The following is a 26,744-nucleotide window of genomic DNA, read 5'->3' as shown; positions in this document are numbered from 1 at the left end:
CACTATAGCAACAATTCCAAATATCCTAAGTATTTACTCAACAATTGCATGCATTACTTCAAATAAGTTTACTAAATATATTGTTTGTATCTCAAAATGTCAATGTTGGAAAAAAGCAAACGCGCGAGTAGTTATGTTACTAAATTTGGCGCGAGTGACAAAAGGTTAATCTTTATTACAACAGTACGGTCGCCACCCCAAACGAGAATCAGAAAAGAAAAGAAATCCTGCCGTATATCCAATGGTAGGAATTTGAGTTTCTTGAGAAATCTTTGAAACATTACCTTGAAGCTGCAAGTTAAACAATAAATCCCTCACCAGACAAAAAGATGTATTAAAATAGAATATTTTATTTAGTGAAGATAGCATTATATTACTTTGAAATAGAACTTCGATACGCGTCAGGGTTTTGCGACACTATTGTATTGGCAATTGAGAATTTTGTATTCGGCTGAATACAAAATATTACATCTTAAAATAAAACCTTGTTAATGGAACAAATAAAATGCACATATACTTAAATAAACTACAGGTAAAATCGATCAGGTGGGCAAAAATGATAAAAGTTTCAAAACAAATACATTTTATGTTCTCCTAGGAGTCAATTTGAGTAACATATCTAAAACACAAACCATCTGTAATAAGAATTCAATCGAATGAACATAACTTTGAGAAACGCTATAAAAAAAAAAAAAAATCACAAAACTATAACTTTACATTTGTTCTTTTGTCTGCCGAGCTCCTTTATGGCTGAGCGGTTAGTGTACGCGTCTTAGGCGTGGGTGACCCGGGTTTGCTTCCCGGAGAGAGCTCACGTGGTTCGGATTCCACCTTAATCAGTATGTCCCGTCTTATATAGCCTCGCTGCTGAAAGGGACGTTAAACACAAAATCAACTCAACTTTCGGCCTTTTAAGTTAAAATTTTCAGAGTACAAGCACAAGACACTCTAAATTCCCTGTTTAGATTTTGGCGGCATACCAACGTAATATATCAAAATGGCGGCCATTTTGTCAAATGAACGAGTATCTACGCTACGAAGCGCAATTTTCAGTCTTTTAAGTTGAAATTTTGACGGTAGAAGCACAAGATATGCTAAATTTGCTGTGTAGATTTTCTCGGCGGTCCAATGTAAAAAAAAAAATAATCAAAATGGCGGCCATTTTTTCAAAACGGCAGTGAGTAGAAAATTGTTGCAAGTTGTGACAATGACAATATTGAAATATAAATCACATTTTAACACTTTTACCCCAAAGACATTGAAATATTTCGAAAAAAAAACGATTAAACCCGAAAAAACCCAATTAAACTCGAAAGGTGGGTTTGGCTTTTTCAAAAAAGCCCGGGTTTTTTCAAACCCTCGTTCATGATGAGCTTTTCTCCTCAAAAAAGTTTTAATAGTAGTCGCTAATGGTTTTCTACAGATGTTAATGTTAAATTGTTAATTTTTTTCAAACTTCCGATGTCCAAGTTTTTGTACCTACACATCGTGAAACAGTGTCAGGAGAAAGGGTTAAAACTCGGAAAATGAAAATGAAATATTTGAGTTTTACGTCCCACGGTTATGCCGGTTAGGCTAAAGGAGACGGTGATGATGAGAGATGAATGAAAATGTTGGAATGAAGAAAGTGGGAGGAAACGGGAGAATCCCGAGAAAACCAACGCACACGGTGTTTGTCCACCACAAAGTTCACTTGACAGGAGCAGGGTTTGAACCAGGAATCCCATGCACCAGAGATGAACGCTCTACCACTGAGCCACCGCGGCCAGCAAAAAATCAAAATAAGACAGTCTGGTGCAGGTGTAGTTTTGGTGCACTACATTTTGGAAGATTTACAGGTAAAATTCAATACTTTCCATGAAAAGACATGTTTATAAGGAACGAATTTCTACAGGTAACTTAATTACATACAATGTAATACAACTGTATCTTACGTTTACTAATGTTAAACCATTACAAGTGCTTTACGACGAATAAAACAAATGAGTGCATATGAAAAATGGCTCTATTAGATGTTATTTTCCACGGGCGGCTTATTTCTACACCGTGTACACCGGCATCATATTTCTGCACAGCGTGCAGAACCTGCATTTTGTTTACAAGTGGAGAGTTACTAGTATGAAACAACAACAAGTGTTGTTGAAACTTGTATTATTCTCAAAACGCACTTCCTTCCATTACCCTCACTTCTCCGCATACACACTATCGCAGACGTGCCTGCTCCCTTCGGACGTATTCTAGCGCGGGCCCACCAGCTTCGCCCTATCTGAATCGGTTCGATAGCATTCGTGCTATTTAGTGGCCACCCAGCACAGATTGTTTTGTGCTTTTTTGCGCTGTTTTTATGCTAGACATCTGGAAGCCTTATTTATACGCAAATCGTAAAAGAATTATAATTTTTCAACAATTACTTCTAGAGGTCCCCTTGAATTTTATTTATGCCAAGTAAAATATATTCCGCCCATTTGAAACCGACTAGGGGACAATAAAAAAGAAACTGGTGAAAGAATTATAATTTTTCATTTTTTTTTTTTTTTAGTATTGCGCCACAAGTAAACCTGTACACAAGAGCGTTTAACCACTACCTCATTTCTCCTGTTTTTTTTTTTTTTTTTTTAATTGGAAGTTTTCGCTCACATGTGAAACAAGTCCTGCAGTATATAATCTAGTGGATCTTATTAGGTTACTAAAGATACACTAAATACTAGAGAATACTACAGGAACACAAACCTTGTCATGGCACAAGCATTATGAGAAATTGTCCACGTTTCTCTAAGATAATTTAGCACCAGGTGCTAGTATGGCACTAAAGAGCACGAATTCTATATAACTGAGTCAGAGCAGGGCAACGCTGATGGGCCCGCGCGGTAACGCGGGGGTGTGTCCGAAGGGAACAAGTGCGTCAGCGACGGTAGGTATACGCGTAAGCGAGGGTAGTGAAAACATATGGGCTTTGGTAATCATACATTTTTCAATATCACTTTTTATGGTTTCATACTAGTAACGCTGCAGTTGTAAACATAAAATACAGCTTTCGTACACTGTGCAGAAATACATTGGCGTTGAGTTAGAAGACACTTATCTTAAAAACTAAGACATGTAAACTTTTGCAATTTCAAGAAGAAAATAATGTACTACAGTTTCTTAACTGTCCCTCGTTTTGTAAATAAAAATTAAGTGAAACCTTTAAGTTTTTTGTCCAACGGTTATGCCGGTTAGGCTAAAGAAGACGGTGATGATGAGTAATGAATGAAATGGTGGAATGGAGAAAGTGTAAATAAACGGGAGAACCCCGAGGAAACCCACGCAGACAGTGTTTGTCCATCACAAAGTTTACATGGTGATGGCTGGGATCGAACCCGGGACCCCAAGTACCAGAGGTAAACGTTCTACCACTGAGCCAGCGCGGACCCTACAATTGTAAGCGAGTTCTTGATATACCGGTAACTCTTTACTTTGGGCAAGGCAATAATATCCTGTCAGTACATAGTATTGCCGAACGAGCGTTAGCGAGTGAAGGCGGGTTAGAGCCCCGCAGGGCACTTTGTTTTCTGTCTTTCCTTCTTGGGAACTGTAACTATAATTGCGGGAACCAGTTCAGATGACTTGATTATTGTCACTGCCTTGCCTAAAGTAATGACTTGCCGATATACCTTAGGGGGTTCGTGAAGGTAAGCAGCAATGCAACAAATAGAATCGAAGTTAATACACAGGTTGGGCTAGGTAGTACCATTTAAATTACTTTCTTTGATACCCCCCCCCAAATTTTATATGCCAGAAACGCCAGTGCGCGGGAACATACTATAACCGAATCTTTTTCATGCGCAGCAACAATTAACATATGTAACACAACATATAAAATTCATGACAATTTGAAATGTATATACATAATATTAAATTAACTCACCCCATGTATATGCATAATAAGTGCAATAATATATGCAAATGTATATGAATAATATTAAATTAACTCACCACTCTCTCACTTCATGTTTTCGTGGTATTTGCTTAACCAGCAACTGCGTACAGTTCCAATGAATGAATATTTTTATGATAAACATTATTTTCCCAATTTGTAAACTTATCTCAACGAATTTTTTTTGAAGGACTTTACCCACACTGCATCACAATGTGACAAATGAAGAACGCGAACCGAACATACAGACAGCGCAACCAGACTACGATTTCTGCAATCAGGCTCTTCAGCGGCAAAGGCGGCTCGGCGCCTGTCCGAGCATCTTTTCAAGGTCGGTCCATCCGCTGTTTGCCGACCTTCTTTCGGCTCCTTTACTTGTCGGCAGGCCGCCAACGTTTCGGCGTCTTTCCGACAATATTTGCCGCGGTCGCCGTCCGCTGTTTGCCGTCTCCTTGCAAAATGTTTGTCAAGGATCCTCTCGTAGTTGTAATTTATTTTAAGTATTTACTTCTCATATACCCTTTACGTGCAGTCCCTTTACTACATTTTTTTCATGCATTTACCTTTTTCGTGGTCGGCACGCCGTCAACGTTTCGACGTCTTTACAACCATCCTTTGACGCTGTCGTTCCGTCCGCTGTATGCCGACTTTCTGCCGACTCCGTTTTCACAAGACATATTTTATGGAATTAGTGCCCACCCACAAGAAAAACCTTCGGACAGTTTCAATTTTTACTTCATCATTAAAGAAGATACAGGCTCTATTCATTTTCCAAAATTCGACTCTTTGCCGCTGGTACGCGTTATTGCAACTTTCGCCGACGTCGTGCCGACGTCGCTTTTCAAGAAATTGCCGGCAGTCTCTTTTTGCAGTCGTCGTCCGACTGTCTGCCGACTGTTTCGAGAAAGCTTTATACGAGGGAAATATAAGCCCTAATTCGTATTTTAAAGCAACAAATTACCTTCTAACTCTCTTTGTTTTCTATTGGTGAACGAATCTCTTTTTGCTCGTCGCGGTCGAAAATCGAGCGGAAAGACGCCGGTGTCCGGCGCCGGCAATCCGACCGCGGCATCTGGTCGGCATGCACAAATTGTCCGACTATAGGCGGCAGGATCCTGATGGGGTCTGCTGAGATCATATTGACGGACAATGGGACACAGTTTTCAAGTGCCAAGTGGAAGAAGGAACTCTCGGACTTAAGCCCATCTATAGTACTCCGTACTATCCCCAAGGAAATATGGCTGAGGTGGGTGTAAAATCGACAGTGAGAATGTTACGAAAATTGTGCCATGACAAGCAGAGGGAATGGCCCAAACATCTTGAGAAAATCGAAAAGTGTCTCAACTCAAGTGTACATCTGTCGACTGGTCTAAGTCCATTTCAAGTGCACCTGGGAGAATCACCATCTAGAGAATTGGCAAGATTATTCGAGATCCCAGAAGTAGAGAGACACAAATCGTTGAAATATTATGTCGAGCTAGCAGCAAGTAATCTGAAGAAGTCAGCACAGCGAAGAAAGAAGGCCTTCGATAAACGTCGCGAGCCAGCGCGTTTCGAGGTTGGAGATTTGGTACTGGTGAGAGCTTTTCCCAAGTCTGACGCTTTCTCTGGCATAACCAAAAAGATGATGCTCCTTTACACGGGACCTTACTTGACACTCTCCACTGCGCAGAATAATGTCTGCACGCTCGGTGATCCTGAGACAAGAGAAGTATTAATGAAGAGAAACGTGTTTCACCTAAAGAAATACGTGCAGCGTGAAACCACGCCTCCTCAGGACCCAGCTGACCTGATGACGTAGGAGAAGCAGGAAGTAAACACAGTGCGTCATACAGGATGGAGAGCAGAAGAAGTATACACTCCCAGACGCACCTCCTTACGTCTGGCTTTCAAGAGAGTTGTTGCGCGGAGTGTAATACTACAGATGAATAATGATATAACATAGAGAGATGAATTTCGTATAGAATGATGAGTTATAAAGTGATTATGACATATTAGGGATTATTTTTATTTGTTATTAGTGTTTAGTTTACTATTTTATTAGTGTCAGAATATATTGATGTATTTAGGGAAATTTTGTGTAAAGTTTAGTATATACGGAATATGCATGTGATTTACGTAAAGTATATTGGTACCTCTTCTGAGAAAATGCAACGATTAAGAGATTAACGGTTGCATTTCCTTAGGAAGGGAATAAATGTGAGCGTCACATGAACTGTGTTGTAAAATGATTTACATATTTAATTTTTGCGTGAAATTATGAATATTATTTCAAGTTAATTAGGGATTTGCATATAAAGTTTATTGATATTTACATACCTATCAGCGGTAGCATATAACTTTTATTAGTATTTTTATGGATATATATGGTTTATGTTGTCATGTAACTGAATATTAATGAACAACAGGACAGGACTTCAGAGTGAAGCAATGACATTTTGATATTAATGAATATTAACTTCGAAGAAGATAGCAAATTCTATATTTTAGATACGCTAGTTTGCTTGCATAGAAGCAGAGAAAGCCTCACAAAAAAAACTTAAAGAAAGCATGTGTGCTTAACGGAGCGTTGGACTCCCACGTCGTAGAAGATTTTGGAATCAATGTAACCATCTTCATAAGGACAGAAAACCTATGAGCTTCAGGTTTTGCTTAGATGGATAGCTAGTCTTAATTTCTTAGTGTTATTATAGGTAGTAGCATACACTATCACTACCGAGACACAGATCCTACGAAGACAATGCTTTAAAAACCATAAAATTTTTAGCGTATCGATGTGAGAATACAGGATACAAAGAGGTGCTAGTTTTTTAGACACACCCCTTTTTGGCGTGTTAGACTCTTGAAGCGTCCTTTTGCCAACGGAACATTCTCAGAGAAAGAGAAGTTGACAATTTCAAAATTATGGACGAGTCCACTTGAGCTAGAGTGGTAGCTGTCTAGAACGTTGTTTGTAATTGTTCCGGGACATCCGCTAGATGTCTCTGTCAAAATATAGTTAGCGTCTGCTCCGCTGATATATGCTTGAATGATAATATGTGTTATGTTACGTAAATAAACTTTCTGGGTGTTCCCGTAGTTTTAGACATATTTAGCTCGATATATATAGTTGTTTATTAAAATTGGCTTGTACTAATACCAGTTTTAGGCCTAGTTTGTGGTTGTGGAAGGTATGCAGAGAGACTAACACATACCTCAGTTTGTTTTTTTATATATATATAGTCGAGAATGCAATACTGTTGCAAGAGAGAAGCGAACTTCCAACCAGTTATATTATGTTTATTATCATGTGTCAGGCTACTTTAGCCTTGTCTAGAGTCATTTTAATTTGTTTGTATTTTGTATAGCTCATTTAAATTGTTTAATTAACTTCTTTAAGCAACTCAGAAAACACAATCCTTCAATGCATCCGTTTCTGTAATTTACCATATTCAATGTCACTTGTTCAAACAGTTCCTGGTGTCGCCGGTAGGTGGCTTCACCTGTCAATGTGTCTAAGTAAACATGTCAAGTGACGAAGTTTGAATAAGTTTGGTGTTTATTTTAATATTTTCTTATAAATACAGCACAGTGTGTGTGAGTGCTATATACTAAACTGAAGCTTGATTATTAAGCTATATTACACACATAGTGACATTCAACGATGCAATTGAAGTGAACTACAAAGTGGAAAAGAACATGAAAAAGTGTGGCATTTCGAGTTTTCTAGGTCACTGGAAGCTCACAGGTGAGGGATGCACCTTCACCCCTATTCCAGTGGAGCGGGCTATAGTGGATTGGCCCGACCCAAAAGTTGAAAGAAACAATGAACCGCAAAAGAATATAACATTACTCGGGACAACCAGAAAGGACAGTTCTTCCTGAATCGCGATACAGTGGACATCGAACACTGAAATTCGTAGTCGTGGTAACCGTCAGTTACGTGAAACTTTGTAACTTTTAGCTATGTGTTAGCAATAATAGTTCGTTAAGTACAAAGATATACTTAGTGCGTGTGTGCTTTGAAATGGGCAATAATAGTGAATTTACCTACGGTATTTCTTCGTTTACTCTGAACTAACATTCTCGTGGTGGAATGGGAGAGTAGGAGATACCGCTAATATTTACAAAAGTGTGTTTTACAAAAGTATAAAAGTGATATAAGACAAAGTGCTACATGTATCACAACTTACTAGTGGGAAGAGACAATGCTTTACACTATATTTCGTAAAGTGCTTCGCACCAGTAGTAAATTTTGCCATTCTTACGTCACACGCCGGATCACTTGTTTACGTTACTAATAGTGAAATCTAAAGCTAGTAACATCATTAATGAAAACAAACTCAATGCCGGATTTAGTAGGCAACGTCCAATGCTATCTTATAGCATAGTTTATTTAATCACCATTGAATACAAGAACTGAGCCTTTTGCTTGTATTAAGTAGGCGGGTTTAATGCAAGAGAACGTCAGTGTGTCTGATGATGTTAGGCTAGCGAGAACTTTCTTCGTATATAAACATATTCTCTAGTTTTATCACACCAAGGACTACCCTTTTGAACCGCCACTGGGGTTACTGAAATCCAATGGCAGAGGAAACATGACGGTTGGCAGAGCCTAGCAGCACGACAGGAGGGAAAGGAGCATGGTCCACAAAATTGGAAGAAACTCGACCCGGAAGTGCATTCAATAGTGACAGCAGAGACACTTCAAGCAAGAAGAGCGCGGCGCATTAACTTCAAAAGTGCACGAAAGATAACAAATTCAGAGCTCAAAAGTGTGATAAAGAAATATTAAAAAGAAATATTATTGTTTTTTTCTTCAGGTCTCATAGTGAGACCGCGCGCGCGAGTGCTCTTGTAATAATATTTTTGTGCATCTGGAATTACGGAAGTGGTGCATTAAAACAGGATTACCACTGGAATGTTGACTTCTTTATTGTTTGCAGTTTGGCCGCAAGGTAATGTGTTACCCTTTTCTCTATCTTGTTTGCTTTTCAGGCCGGAAGCTGGGTCTATCAATGGATCGTAATTACGATGAGCGTATTTTGGGTGTCTTTCGCATACAGGATGGGTTTTAAAACCATAGTAACCTGTAAATTAGAGTTTCATGCATAACAGGAATCTTGTTTATCTTTTTCAAAATTTTAATTTGATTCAATCAAAGACTCTACCGACTGACTAATTTTAGTAAATTAACTTTGTGGCAGGAGGTTGCAGTAATTTAAAGTAATTATCAGTTTAAATATTAAGATTCCTCCCACATTTGCATTTTGAATATTAATGATTTTGGTAATTTATTCATATTATGCAAACTCACATTCCTCCCGCTCACAACATGAAGCAATTTAACCCTTGCAGGATTGATGAGACTTCGTGCTACTCATCCTAAGTAGAAAAGTGTGTCTTCAACCACTATTTTCTTCAATTTTGTTCGAAACTGTACTATTTAGTATAGATATGTTGTTAGGCAACATCTCAACAAAATATCACATGTCATTTGTCATATATATAACATTGCTCTATATTGTTCCTACACACTCTATACAAGAGGATATATCTTCGAAACATCTGAACACATTTTAACGAAATAAAACTAAAATTGAAGAGCAGTACCCTCCTTTGAACTGCGTGCAAGAGAAGTCCCCTATCGCAGACGGAACGTTACCTTGTATATATCATATTTGGTTCTGTTTGACTCTTTTTACAGTATATAACAGATATTATCCCATTATATGTCTCATTGTTTCATAACAATATAGCTGGCGAATGACAACCGAGGAATAAGAACATGCATCATTCAGAACTACAAACAGCGCACTCGCCAATTAGTGCAATTTCTTTATTTCTTGATGAACAAAAAATAATTTTATACTATTAAATGTTGAAATTCTGCATCACCCTGTATATTTTTTCCAAACAACTATAAAATATACTACCAAAGTTTTGCACACATGAGAAATGGGAAAGAAAATCTGTACATTACGACAAAAAATTTGAAAGAATGAAGTTAGTACCTGTTGTTATACATGAAGCAATTTACCCTTGCAGGATTGATGAGACCACGTGAAACTCATCCTAAGTAGAAACAGTGTTTCTTCAACAATTATTTCCTTAAATTTTCTTCAAAACTGTACTATTTGGTATAAGAATGTTGTCAGGTAACATGTCAACAATATAACATATGTCACTTTTCATATATATTATATTGTTGTACATTGTTCCTAACTACTATATACTAAAGGCTATATGTCCGAAACTTCTGAACATATTTTAACGACATAAAACACAAAAAGAAGAGCATTGCCCTTTTTATGATCTGAGTCAAGCAAAGTAACCTACCGTAGACGGCAAGTTACCTGGTATATATCACATTTGGTACTGTTTAACTGCTTTTACAGAATATAAAAAATTTTATCCCATGATATGTCTCATTGCCTCATAACAATATGGCTGACGAATGAAAACCGAGGAATAAGAACATGCATCATTCAGAACTACAAACAGCGCACTCGCCAATTAGTGCAATTTCTTTATTTTTTGATGAACAAACAATAATTTTATACTATTAAAAGTTGAAATTCTGCATCACCCTGTATATTTTTTCCACACAACTATAAAATATACTACCTAAGTGTTGCACACATGAGAAATGGAAGAGAAAATCTATACATTACGACAAAAAATTTTAAAGAATGAAGTTAGTAACTGTTGTTATACATGAAGCAATTTAACCCTTGCAGGATTGATGATACCACGTGAAACTCATCCTAACTAGAAAAAGTGTTTCTTCAACAATTATTTCTTTAAATTTTCTTCAAAACTGTACTATTTGGTATAAGAATGTTGTCAGGTAACATGTCAACAATATAACGTATGTCTTTTTTCATATATATTTTATTGTAGTATGTTGTTCCTACCTACTGTATACAAGAGGCTATATCTTCGAAACTTCTGAACATATTTTAACTAAATAAAGCTCAAATTGAAGAGCAGTGCAATCTTTATGACGTGCGTGCAAGCGGAGTTTCCTACCGTAGACGGAACGTTACCTGGTATATATCATATCTGGTACTGTTTAACTCTTTTTACAGAATATAACAGATTTTATCCCATGATATATCTCATTGCCTCATATCAATATGGTTGACGAATGACAACCGAGGAATAAGAACATGTATCATTCAGAACTACATACAGCGCAATCGCTAATTGGTGCATTTTTTTATTTTTTGAAGAACAAATAATACTTTTTATACTAATAGGGTTTGGAATTTTGCATCACCGTGAAATTATATTTCCATACAACAACCAAATATACTACTTAAGTGTTGCACACATGAAAAGGGAAACAAAGTTTATACATTAGAACAAAAAATTTTAATAAATGAACTTAGTACGTGATGTTATACATGAAGCAATTTAACCCTTGCAGGATTGATGAGACCACGTGACACTTATCCTAAGTAGAAATGTGTGTCTTCAACCACTATTTTCTTCAATTTTGTTCAAAACTGTACTATTTGGTATAAATATTTTGTTAGGCAATCTCAACAATATAACAGATGTCATTTTTCATATATATTATATTGTTGTATATTGCTCCTACCTACTATATACAAGAGCCTATATCTTCGAAACTTCTGAACATATTTTAACGAAATAAAACCCAAAAAGGAGAGCAGTGCCCTCTTTTGATCTGAGTGCAAGCAAAGTCCCCTATCGCAGACGGAACGTTACCTTGTATATATCATATTTGGTTCTGTTTGAATGTTTTTACAGTATATAACCGATTTTATCACATAATATGTCTCATTGTTTCATAGCAATATCGCTGGCGAATGACAACAGAAAAAAAAGAACATGTACCATTCAGAACTACATGCAGTGCAATCGCTAATTGGTGCATTTTCTTTATTTTTTCAAGAACAAATAATACTTTTTTACTAATACCGGTTGGAATTTGGCATCACCCTATTTTTTTTTTCATACCACTACCAAATATACTACTTAAGTGTTGCACACATGAAAAAGGGAAAGAAAGTTTAAACATTAGAACAAAAAATTATAAGAAATGAAGTTAGTACCTGATGTTATACATGAAGCAATTTAACCCTTGCAGGATTGAGAGACCACGTGACACTCATCCTAAGTAGAAAAGTGTGTCTTCAACCACTATTTTCTTCAATTTTGTTAAAAACTGTACTTTTTGGTATAAATATGTTGTTAGGCAACATCTCAACAATATAATATATATCATTTTCATATATATTATTTTTTTGTATATTGCTCCTACCTACTGTATACAAGAGGCTATATCTTCGAAACTTCTGAACATATTTTAACGAAATAAAACTCAAATTGAAGAGCAGCGCCCTCTTTTTATCTGACTGCAAGCAAGATCCCCTATCGCAGACGGAAACTTACCTTGTATATATCATATTCGGCACTGTTTGACTGTTTTTACAGAATATAACAGATTTTATTCCATGATATGTCTCATTGCCTCATAACCAGTGGCGGCGATTGGACGTTAAAAGTGGGGGGGCAAGATATGATCTGAATATGTGTATATCAATGTTAGTGTTCCTCGTTGTTTCTAACACTTTGTTTGACGAAAGGTTGTATAACTAATAGGATACTATATTTTTCAGTTAAAATACCGTATATCGTGTTTCATATTTAATTAAGTAAATTGACAAGAGTAATTTACTTAATTGCTCATGATTCCTTGCTCATGAACATCTTAAAATTCTGTCTGGAAAATTGTGTGATCAGATTATTTAATACCATTTGTAAAACAAATAAATAGAAAGGATATTATTAATCATACTAATGAATAATAAGGCTTGTTTTGTAGAAGTTATATTGAAACTGGGGATTAATGGACAACTTACATTTTTAACTCCACACTTGCCATTAAATGTATGTTATTACTCTTAGAAAATGAAAGACAGTAAATACTATATGCATATGCTACGACGCAATTGTAATATTAATTCCTTTGAATTGCAATTTAAACGCAATTCCTGTAGCTGTTCTTAACTCCACGGGAAGACAAATAACCAATACACTCTTACGCAACGAAAAATATTATATGGTACCATTTTTTCTATGAACCAGTAATATACGCAAAAACTTTACATTTCCAAATGCAACTATATACATTAACCATTTTAAATTATGGCTTTTTAAAGGTAAATTATTGAATTTTAGTCAATCAGCTACAGCATCATCCCTATCTATCCTAGAATCATGGTTAGTACCTCATTCTCTTCAGAATAGAGCAACCTTTCAAACGCTTTCATTTACGTTTTCCTATCATGTCGCTAAGGCGGGAAAGTTTGAGGAAAATCTGGATTTTTTCTAATTTTTTCATACTTTGATTCCCTCTGGACCCCCTTTGTTAACGCACAGATCTCAAAATCAACTGAAAAATACGAAGGGGTGTACTAAATGTATATAAAAAATTCAAGCTTCTATCTTGAAAACTAAGTGCGGGAAAATGTTTACCAATGAGCTAAGAACATTCCCACAATGCCCCAGATGACCCGTATGTAATATAAAATTTTCCTGAGACATCCCTATTTATACTATGATCATTGTTCGTACATCATTCCCTTCAGAATAGAACATACTTTCAAACGGTACCACTCACACGTCTCCATTATATACCTGAGGTGGGAAAATCATGAAAAAATGGATTATTTGTTTAAAAAATATTCCTTCTTTGTACTTTTTTACCCCTCTGTGCCCCTTGTTTTAACGCAGAGATCTGAAACAAATCTGAAAAATACTAAGGGGTGTACTAAATGTGTGTGCAAAATTTAAATCTTCCAGGTGCAAAAGTAAGCCCGCCAAAAATAATATTTCTACAATAATCCAGATTCCCGTATAACAAAGGATCTCAGGTAAAAATTCCCTGAGACATCCCTATTTATACTAGGATCATGGTTCGTACATCATTCTTTTCAGAAGAGAACAGCCTTCCAAACGGTACCACTCACATGTCTCCATCGTGTATCTGAGGAGGAAAAATCGCGAAAAAAGTGATTTGTTAAAAATATATCCTTTTTTTTTTTTACTTTTTTGCCCCTCTGGACCCCACTGTTTTATCGCAGAAATCTGAAAATAATCTGGAAAATATTAAGGGGTATACTGAATGTGTGTGCAAAATTTCAATCTTCTAAGTGCAAAAGTAAACCCTGCAAAAAGTAATCAAAAAGTCATAAACATATTTTTTAGTTATGACGTCATCACACTACGTCTCGACGCAGAAAGGCGTGACAGCATATGTAACATGTTCTAGAATGCCTCCAGGCTTCAGAAAAAAAAACAAGTAAAAAACTTTTTTGGTACTTTTTAAAATCGAATAATGAAAATTCTAGCCTATCACCGAAAAATAGATGATATAATTTAAAAGAGTTAAGTGGTCACTACAAAAAAGTGGGGGGGCAACTGCCCCCTCTTGCCCCCCCTAATCGCCGCCCATGCTCATAACAATATGGCTGACGAATGAAAACCGAGGAATAAGAACATGCATCATTCAGAACTACAAACAGCGCACTCGCCAATTAGTGCAATTTCTTTATTTTTTGATGAACAAACAATAATTTTATACTATTAAAAGTTGAAATTCTGCATCACCCTGTATATTTTTTCCACACAACTATAAAATATACTACCTAACTGTTGCACACATGAGAAATGGAAGAGAAAATCTATACATAACGACAAAAAATTTTAAAGAATGAAGTTAGTAACTGTTGTTATACATGAAGCAATTTAACCCTTGCAGGATTGATGATACCACGTGAAACTCATCCTAACTAGAAAAAGTGTTTCTTCAACAATTATTTCTTTAAATTTTCTTCAAAACTGTACTATTTGGTATAAGAATGTTGTCAGGTAACATGTCAACAATATAACGTATGTCTTTTTTCATATATATTATATTGTTGTGCACTGTTCCTAACTACTATATACTAAAGGTTTACATCTCCGAAACTTCTGAACATATTTTAACGACATCAAGCTCAAATTGAGGAGCAGTGCCCGCTTTATGATGTGAGTGCAAGCAGAGTCCATTGCCGTAGACGGAAAATTACCTTGTATATATCATATTTGGTACTGTTTAGCTCTTTTTACAGAATATAACAGATTTTATGCCATAATATATCTCATTGCCTCATAACAATATGGCTCACGGATGACAACCGAGGAATAAGAACATTTACAATTCAGAACTACATACAGCGCATTCGATAATTGGTGCATTTTCTTTATATTTGAACAACAAATAATAATTTTTATACTAATAGAGTTTGGAATTTTGCATCACCCTGTATATTTTTCCATACAACTACCAAATATACTACCTAAATGTTGCACACATGATAAAAATGAAAGAAAATCTATACATTACAAGAGAAAATTTTAAGAAATGAAGTTAGTACCTGATGTTATACATAAAGCAATTTAACCTCTGCAGGATTGATGAGACCTCGTGATACTCATCCTAAGTAGAAAAGTGTGTCTTCAACCACTATTTTCCTCAATTTTGTTCGAAACTGTACTATTTGTTATAAATATTTTGTTAGGCAAAATCTAAACAATATATCATATGTCATTATTAATATATATTATATTGTTGTATATTGTTCCTACCTACTATATACAAGAGCCTATATCTCCGAAACTTCTGAACATATTTTAACGAAATAAAACCCAAAAAGAAAGAGCAGTGCCCTCTTTTGATCTGAGTGCAAGCAAAGTCCCTTATTGCAGACGGAACGTTACCTTGTATATATCATATTTGGTTCTTTTTGAATGCTTTTACAGAATATAACAAATTTTATCCTATGATATGTCTCATTGGTTCATAACAGTATGGCTGGCGAATGACAGGCGAGGAAAATGAACATGTACCATTCAGAACTACATACAGCGCAATCGCTAATTGTTGCATTTTCTTTATTTTTTGAAGAACAAGTAATACTTTTTATACTAATACGGGTTGGAATGTTGCATCTTCTGTATATTCTTTTTTCGTACAACTACCAAATATACTACCTAAGTGTTGCCCACATTATAGAGGGGAATAAAAGTCTATATATATCAAGAGAAAAATTTAAGAAATGAAGTTAGTACGTGATGTTATACATGAAGCAATTTAACCCATGCAGGATTGATGAGACCTCGTGATACTCATCCTAAGTAGAAAAGTTTGTCTTCAACCACTATTTTCTTCAATTTTCCTCAAAACTTTACTATTTGGTATAAATATGTTTTTAGGCAACATCTCAACAATAAAACATAAATCATTTTTCATATATATTATATTGTTTTGCATTGTTCCTTACTACTATATACTAAACGCTATATCTCCGTAACTTCTGAACATATCTTAACGAAAAAGACTCGAAATTAAGAGCAGTGTACTCTTTATGATCTAAGTGAGGGCAGAGTCCCCTAACGTTGACGGAAAGTTACTTGGTATATATCATATTGGTACTGTTTAACTGCTTTTACAGAATATAAAAAATTTTATCCCATGATATGTCTCATTGCCTCACAACAATATGGCTGACGAATGACAACCGAGGAATAAGAACATGTATCATTCAGAACTACATACAGCGCATTCGCTAATTGGTGCATTTTCTTTATTTTTTTGAAGAACAAATAATACTTTTTATACTAATACGGTTTGGAATTTTGCATCACCCTGTATTAATTTTTCCATACAACTACCAAATTTTCTACCTAAGTGTTGCACACCTTAAAAACGGAAACAAAGTTTATACATTAGAACAAAAAATTTTAAGAAATGAAGTTAGTACCTGATGTTATACATGAAGCAATTTAACCCTTGCAGGATTGATGAGACCACGTGACACTTATCCTAAGTAGAAAAGTGAGTCTTCAACCACTATTTTCTTAAATTTTGTTCAAAACTGTACTATTTGGTATAAATATGTTCTTAGGCAACATCTCAAAAATATAATATATATCATTTTTCATATATAATATTTTTTTTGTATATTGTTCCTACCTACTATATACAAGAGCCTATATCTTCGAAACCTCTAAACATATTTTAACGACATAAAACTCAAATTGAAAAGCAGTGCCCTCTTTTTATCTGAGTGCAAGCAAGATCCCCTATCGCAGACGGAAACTTACCTTCTATATATCATATTTGGTACTGTTTGACTGTTTTTACAGAATATAACTGATTTTATCCCATAATATCTCTCATTGCCTCATAACAATATGGCTGACGAATGACAACCGAGCAATAGGAACACGTACGATTCAGAACTACATATAGTGCATTCGCTAATAGGTAAATTTTCTTTATTTTTCGATGATCAAATAATATTTTTATACTAATACGGGTTGGAAATTTGCATCTTCCTGTGTATATTTTTTTCCATATAACTACCAAATATACTATTTAAGTGTTGCACACATGATAGAAGGGAAAGAAAATCTATACATTACAAGAAAAAATTATAAGAAATGAAGTTAATACCTGATGTTATACATGAAGCAATTTAACCCTTGCATGATTGATGAGACCACGTGACACTCATCCTAAGTAGAAAAAGTATGTCTTCAACCACTATTTTTTTCAATTTTCTTCAAAATTTTACTATTTGGTATAAATATGTTTTTAGCCAACATCTCAACAATAAAACATAAATCATTTTTCATATATATTATATTGTTGTGCATTGTTCCTAACTACTCTATACGAAACGCTATATCTCCGTAACTTCTGAACATATCTTAACGAAACAAAACTCTAAAGAAGAGCAGTGTACTTTTTATGATCTGAGTGGGGGCAGATTCCTTTACCGTAGACGAAAGTAACCTTGTATATATCATATTTGGTTCTGTTTGACTGTTTTTACAGAATATAACAGATTTTATCCAATGATATGTCTCATTGCCTCATAACAATATGGCTGACGAATGACAACCGAGGAGTAAGAACATGTACCATTCAGAATTACATACAGCGCACTCGCCAGTTAGTGCAATTTCTCTATTTCTTGATGAACAAACAATAATTTTATATTATTGAAACTTGAAATTCTGCATTACCCTGTATATTTTTTTCCACACAACTATCAAATATACTACCTAACTGTTGCACACATGAAAAATGGGAAAGAAAATCTACACATTACGACAAAATATTTTAAAGAATGAAGTTAGTACCTGTTGATATACATGAAAAAATTTAACCCTTGCATGATTGATGAGACCACGTGAAACTCATTATAAGTAGGAAAAGTGTGTTTTCAACCACTATTTTCTTCAATTTTCTTCAAAACTTTACTATTTGGTATAAATATGTTGTTAGGCAACATCTCAAAAATATAACGTATGTCATTTTTCATATACATTATATTGTTGTGCACTGTTCCTAACTACTATATAATAAAGGTTTACATCTCCGAAACTTCTGAACATATTTTAACGACATCAAGCTCAAATTAAAGAGCAGTGCCCCCTTTATGATGTGAGTACAAGCAGAGTCCCCTACCGTAGACGGAAAGTTACCTTGTATATATCATATTTGGTACTGTTTAGCTATTTTTACAGAATATAACAGATTTTATCCCATAATATGTCTCATTGCCTTATAACAATATGGCTGACGGATGATAACCGAGGAATAAGAACATTTACAATTCAGAACTACATACAGTGCATTCGCTAATTGGTAAATTTTCTTTATTTTTTGATGATCAAATAATATTTTTATACTAATACGGGTTGGAAATTTGCATCTTCCTGTGTATATTTTTTTCCATATAACTACCAAATATACTACCAAAGTGTTGCACACATGATAGAGGGGAAAGAAGATCTATACATTACAAAAAAAATTATAAGAAATGAAGTTAATACCTGATGTTATACATGAAGCAATTTAACCCTTGCATGATTGATGGGACCACGTGACACTCATCCTAAGTAGAAAAAGTATGTCTTCAACCACTATTTTCTTCAATTTTCTTCAAAATTTTACTATTTGGTATAAATATGTTTTTAGCCAACATCTCAAAAATAAAACATAAATCATTTTTCATATATATTATATTGTTGTGCATTGTTCCTAACTACTCTATACGAAACCCTATATCTCCGTAACTTCTGAACATATCTTAACGAAACAAAACTCTAAAGAAGAGCAGTGTACTTTTTATGATCTGAGTGGGGGCAGATTCTCCTACCGTAGACGAAAGTAACCTTTATATCATATTAGATACTGGTTAACTGTATTTACAGAATATAACAGATAGATTTTATCCCATGATATGTCTCATTGCCTCATACCAACATGGCTCACGAATGACAAACAAGGAATATGAACATTTACCATTCAGAACTACATACAGCGCATTCGATAATTGGTGCATTTTCTTTAATTTTAAGAACAAATAACCCTTTTTATACTAATACGGGTTGGAATGTTGCATCCCCTGTATATTTTTTTTATACAACTACCAAACTTACTACATAAGTGTTGCACACATGAAAAAGGGGAAAGAAAATCTATACATTACAACAAAAAAATTATAAGAAATGAAGTTAGTACCTGTTGTTATACATGAACCAATTTAACCCTTGCAGGATTGATGAAACCACGTTACACTTTTCCTAAATAGAAAAAGTGTGTCTTCAACCATTATTTTCTTCAATTTTCTTCAAAACTGTACCATTTGGTATAAGTATGTTGTCAGGTAACATGTAAACAATATAACATATGTCATTTTTCATATATATTATATTGTTGTGCACTGTTCCTATCTACTATATACTAAAGGTTTACATCTCCGAAACTTCTCAACATATTTTAACGACATCATGCTCAAATTGAAGAGCAGTGCCCTTTTTATGATGTGACTGCAACCGGAGTTCCCTACCGTAGACGGAAAGTTACCTGGTATATGTCATATCTGGTACTGTTTAACTCTTTTTACAGAGTATAACAGATTTTATCCCATGATATGTCTCATTGCCTCATATCAATATTGCTGACGAATGACAACCGAGGAATAAGAATATGTATCATTCAGAACTACATACAGCGCAATCGCTAACTGGTGCATTTCCTTTATTTTTTAAAGAACAAATAATACTTTTTATAATAATAGGGTTTGGAATTTTGCATCACCCTGTATTAATTTTTCCATACAACAACCAAATATACTACTTAAGGGTTGCACACATGAAAAAGGGAAACAAAGTTTATACATTAGAACTTAAAATTTTAATAAATGAACATAGTACTTGATGTTATACATGAAGCAATCTAACCCTTGCAGGATTGATGAGACTTCGTGCTACCCATCCTAACTAGAAAAGTGTGTCTTCAACCACTATTTTCTTCAATTTTGTTCGAAACTGTACTATTTGGTATAAATATGTTGTTAGTCAAAATCTCAATAATATAACATATGTCATTTTTCATATATATTATATTGTTGTATATTGTTCCTACCTACTATATACAAGAGCCTATATATTCCAAACTTCTGAGTGTATTTTAACGAAATAAAACCCAAAAAGAAGAGCAGTGCCCTCTTTTGATCTGAGTGCAAGCAAAGTCCCCTATCGCAGACGGAACGTTACCTTGTATATATCATATTTGGTTCTGTTTGACTGCTTTTACAGAATATAACTGATTTTATCCCTGGTTCATAACAATATGGCTGGCGAATGACAGCCGAGGAAAAAGAACATGTACCATTCAGAACTACATACAGCGCAATCGCTAATTGGTGCATTTTCTTTATTTTTTGAAGAACAAATAATACTTTTTATACTAATATGGGTTGGAATTTAGCATCACCCTATATATTTTTTTCCATACAACTACCAAATATACTACTTAAGTGTTGCCCACGTGATAACGGGGAAAGAAAATCTATACATTACAAGAAAAAAATTTAAGAAATGAAGTTAGTACCTGATGTTATACATGAAGCAATTTAACCCTTGCAGGATTGATGAGACTTTGTGCTACTCATCCTAAGTAGAAAAGTGTGTCTTCAACCACTATTTTCTTCAATTTTTTTCGAAACTGTACTATTTAGTATAGATATGTTGTTAGGCAACATCTCAACAAAATATCATATGTCATTTGTCATATATATAACATTGCTCTATATTGTTCCTACACACTCTATACAAGAGGATATATCTTCGAAACATCTGAACACATTTTAACGAAATAAAACTAAAATTGAAGAGCAGTACCCTCCTTTGAACTGCGTGCAAGAGAAGTCCCCTATTGCAGACGGAACGATACCTTGTATATATCATATTTGGTTCTGTTTGACTCTTTTTACAGTATATAACAGATATTATCAAATGATATGTCTCATTGTTTCATAACAATATAGCTGGCGAATGACAACCGAGGAATAAGAACATGCATCATTCAGAACTACAAACAGCGCACTCGCCAATTAGTGCAATTTCTTTATTTTTTGATGAACAAACAATAATTTTATACTATTAAAAGTTGAAATTCTGCATCACCCTGTATATTTTTTCCACACAACTATAAAATATACTACCTAAGTGTTGCACACATGAGAAATGGAAAAGAAAAGCTATACATTACGAAAAAAAAATTTAAAGAATGAAGTTAGTTACTGTTGTTATACATGAAGCAATTTAACCCTTGCAGGATTGATGATACCACGTGAAAATCATCCTAACTGGAAAAAGTTTTTCTTCAACAATTATTTCCTTAAATTTTCTTCAAAACTGTACTATTTGGTATAAGAATGTTGTCAGGTAACATGTCAACAATATAACGTATGTCTTTTTTCATATATATTATATTGTTGTGCACTGTTCTAAACTACTATATACTAAAGGTTTACATCTCCGAAACTTCTGAACATATTTTAACGACATCAAGCTCAAATTGAAGAGCAGTGCCCGCTTTATGATGTGAGTGCAAGCAGAGTCCATTACCGTAGACGGAAAATTACCTTGTATATATCATATTTGGTACTGTTTAGCTCTTTTTACAGAATATAACAGATTTTATCCCATAATATGTCTCATTGCCTAATAACAATATGGCTGACGGATGACAACCGAGGAATAAGAACATTTACAATTCAGAACTACATACAGCGCATTCGATAAATGGTGCATTTTCTTTATATTTGAACAACAAATAATATTTTTTATACTAATAGGGTTTGGAATTTTGCATCACCCTGTATATTTTTTCCATGCAACTACCAAATATACTACCTAAATGTTGCACACATGATAAAAATGAAAGAAAATCTATACATTACAAGAGAAAATTTTAAGAAACGAAGTTAGTACCTGATGTTATACATAAAGCAATTTAACCCTTGCAGGATTGATGAGACCTCGTGATACTCATCCTAAGTAGAAAAGTGTGTCTTCAACCACTATTTTCCTCAATTTTGTTCAAAACTGTACTATTTGCTATTAATATTTTGTTAGGCAAAATCTAAACAATATATCATATGTCATTATTAATATATATTATATTGTTGTATATTGTTCCTACCTACTATATATAAGGGCCTATATCTTCGAAACTTCTGAACATTTTTTTTAAGGAAATAAAACCCAAAAAGAAGATCAGTGCCCTCTTTTGATCTGAGTGCAAGCAAAGTCCCTTATTGCAGACGGAACGTTACCTTGTATATATCATATTTGGTTCTTTTTGACTGCTTTTACAGAATATAACAAATTTTATCCTATGATATGTCTCATTGGTTCATAACAATATGGCTGGCGAACGACAGGCGAGGAAAAAGAACATGTACCATTCAGAACTACATACAGCGCAATCGCTAATTGTTGCATTTTCTGTATTTTTTGAAGAACAAATAATACTTTTTATACTAATACGGGTTGGAATGTTGCATCTTCTGTATATTCTTTTTTCGTACAACTACCAAATATACTACCTAAGTGTTGCCCACATTATAAAGGGGAATAAAAGTCTATATATATCAAGAGAAAAATTTAAGAAATGAAGTTAATACCTGATGTTATACATGAAGCAATTTAACCCTTGCAAGATTGATGAGACCTCGTGATACTCATCCTAAGTAGAAAAGTTTGTCTTCAACCAGTATTTTCTTCAATTTTCTTCAAAACTTTACCATTTGGTATAAGTATGTTTTTAGGCAACATCTCAACAATAAAACATAAATCATTTTTCATATATATTATATTGTTTAGCATTGTTCCTTACTACTATATACTAAACGCTATATCTCCGTAACTTCTGAACATATCTTAACGAAAAAGACTCGAAAAGAAGAGCAGTGTACTCTTTATGATCTAAGTGAGGGCAGAGTCCCCTAACGTTGACGGAAAGTTACCTGGTATATATCAAATTTGTACTGTTTAACTGCTTTTACAGAATATAAAAAATTTTATCCCATAATATGTCTCATTGCCTCATAACAATATGGCTGACGAATGACAACCGAGCAATAGGAACGCGTACGATTCAGAACTACATACAGTGCATTCGCTAATTGGTAAATTTTCTTTATTTTTTGATGATCAAATAATATTTTTATACTAATACGGGTTGGAAATTTGCATCTTCCTGTGTATATTTTTTTCCATATAACTACCAAATATACTACCAAAGTGTTGCACACATGATAGAGGGGAAAGAAAATCTATACATTACAAGAAAAAATTATAAGAAATGAAGTATATACCTGATGTTATACATGAAGCAATTTAACCCTTGCATGATTGATGGGACCACGTGACACTCATCCTAAGTAGAAAAAGTATGTCTTCAACCACTATTTTCTTCAATTTTCTTTAAAATTTTACAATTTGGTATAAATATGTTTTTAGCCAACATCTCAAAAATAAAACATAAATCATTTTTCATATATATTATATTGTTGTGCATTGTTCCTAACTACTCTATACGAAACCCTATATCTCCGTAACTTCTGAACATATCTTAACGAAACAAGACTCTAAAGAAGAGCAGTGTACTTTTTATGATCTGAGTGGGGGCAGATTCCCCTACCGTAGACGAAAGTAACCTTTATATCATATTAGATACTGGTTAACTGTATTTACAGAATATAACAGATAGATATTATTCCATGATATGTCTCATTGCCTCATACCAACATGGCTGACGAATGACAAACAAGGAATATGAACATTTACCATTCAGAACTACATACAGCGCATTCGATAATTGGTGCATTTTCTTTAATTTTAGGAACAAATAACCCTTTTTATACTAATACGGGTTGGAATGTTGCATCCCCTGTATATTTTTTTTATACAACTACCAAACTTACTACATAAGTGTTGCACACATGAAAAAGGGGAAAGAAAATCTATACATTACAACAAAAAAATTATAAGAAATGAAGTTAGTACCTGTTGTTATACATGAACCAATTTAACCCTTGCAGGATTGATGAAACCACGTTACACTTTTCCTAAATAGAAAAAGTGTGTCTTCAACCATTATTTTCTTCAATTTTCTTCAAAACTGTACCATTTGGTATAAGTATGTTGTCAGGTAACATGTAAACAATATAACATATGTCATTTTTCATATATATTATATTGTTGTGCACTGTTCCTATCTACTATATACTAAAGGTTTACATCTCCGAAACTTCTCAACATATTTTAACGACATCATGCTCAAATTGAAGAGCAGTGCCCTTTTTATGATGTGACTGCAACCGGAGTTCCCTACCGTAGACGGAAAGTTACCTCGTATATGTCATATCTGGTACTGTTTAACTCTTTTTACAGAGTATAACAGATTTTATCCCATGATATGTCTCACTGAATCATAACAATATGGCTGACAAATGACAGCCGAAGAAAAAGAACATGTATTATTCAGAACTACATCTAAAGCATTCGCTATTTGGTGCATTTTCTTTATTTTTTGAAGAACAAATAACACTTTTTATACTAATACGGGATGGAATGTTGCATCCCCTGTATATTTTTTTTCCATATAACTACCAAATTTACTACCTAAGTGTTGCACACATGAAAAAGGGGAAAGAAAATCTATACATTACAACAAAAAAATTATAAGAAATGAAGTTAGTACCTGTTGTTATACATTAATCAATTTAACCTTTGCAGGATTGATGAAACCACGTGACACTCATTCTAAATAGAAAAAGTATGTTTTCAACCAATATTTTCCTCAATTTTGTTCAAAACTGTACTATTTGGTATAAATATGTTGTTAGTCAAAATCCCAATAATATAACATATGTCATTATTCATATATATTTTATTGTAGTATATTGTTCCTACCTACTATATACAAGAGGCTATATCTTCGAAACTTCTGAACATATTTTAACTAAATAAATCTCAAATTGAAGAGCAGTGCAATCTTTATGACGTGCGTGCAAGCGGAGTTTCCTACCGTAGACGGAACGCTAGCTGGTATATATCATATCTGGTACTGTTTAACTCTATTTACAGAATATAACAGATTTTATCCCATGATATGTCTCATTGCCTCATATCAATATTGCTGACGAATGACAACCGAGGAATAAGGACATGTATCATTCAGAACTACATACAGCGCAATCGCTAACTGGTGCATTTCCTTTATTTTTTGAAGAACAAATAATACTTTTTATAATAATAGGGTTAGGAATTTTGCATCACCCTGTATTAATTTTTCCATACAACAACCAAATATACTACTTAAGTGTTGCCCACAAGGAAAATTGAGAGAAAGTTTATACATTACAACAAAAAATTTTAAGAAATGAAATTAGTACCTGATGTTATACATGAAGCAATTTAACCCTTGCAGGATTGATGAGACCACGTGACACTTATCCTAAGTAGAAAAGTGTGTCTGCAACCACTATTTTCTTCAATTTTGTTCAAAACTGTACTATTTGGTATAAATATGTTCTTAGGCAACATCTCAAAAATATAATATATATCATTTTTCATATATAATATTTTTTTGTGTATTGCTCCTACCTACTATATACAAGAGGCTATATCTTCGAAACTTCTAAACATATTTTAACGACATAAAACTCAAATTGAAAAGCAGTGCCCTCTTTTTATCTGAGTGCAAGCAAGATCCCCTATCGCAGACGGAAACTTACCTTCTATATATCATATTTGGTACTGTTTGACTGTTTTTACAGAATATAACAGATTTTATCCCATAATATCTCTCATTGCCTCATAACAATATGGCTGACGAATGACAACCGAGCAATAGGAACACGTACGATTCAGAACTACATACAGTGCATTCGCTAATAGGTAAATTTTCTTTATTTTTTGATGATCAAATAATATTTTTATACTAATACGGGTTGGAAATTTGCATCTTCCTGTGTATATTTTTTTCCATATAACTACCAAATATACTATTTAAGTGTTGCACACATGATAGAAGGGAAAGAAAATCTATACATTATAAGAAAAAATTATAAGAAATGAAGTTAATACCTGATGATATACATGAAGCAATTTAACCCTTGCATGATTGATGAGACCACGTGACACTCATCATAAGTAGAAAAAGTATGTCTTCAACCACTATTTTCTTCAATTTTCTTCAAAATTTTACTATTTGGTATAAATATGTTTTTAGCCAACATCTCAACAATAAAACATAAATCATTTTTCATATATATTATATTGATGTGCATTGTTCCTAACTACTCTATACGAAACGCTATATCTCCGTAACTTCTGAACATATCTTAACGAAACAAAACTCTAAAGAAGAGCAGTGTACTTTTTATGATCTGAGTGGGGG

Source organism: Thermobia domestica, chromosome 2 (genome assembly GCF_964235325.1).
Source record: "Thermobia domestica chromosome 2, izTheDome1.hap1.1, whole genome shotgun sequence".
NCBI classification, from domain to species: domain Eukaryota; kingdom Metazoa; phylum Arthropoda; class Insecta; order Zygentoma; family Lepismatidae; genus Thermobia; species Thermobia domestica.
Note: the sequence above shows the minus strand (reverse complement) of the source record.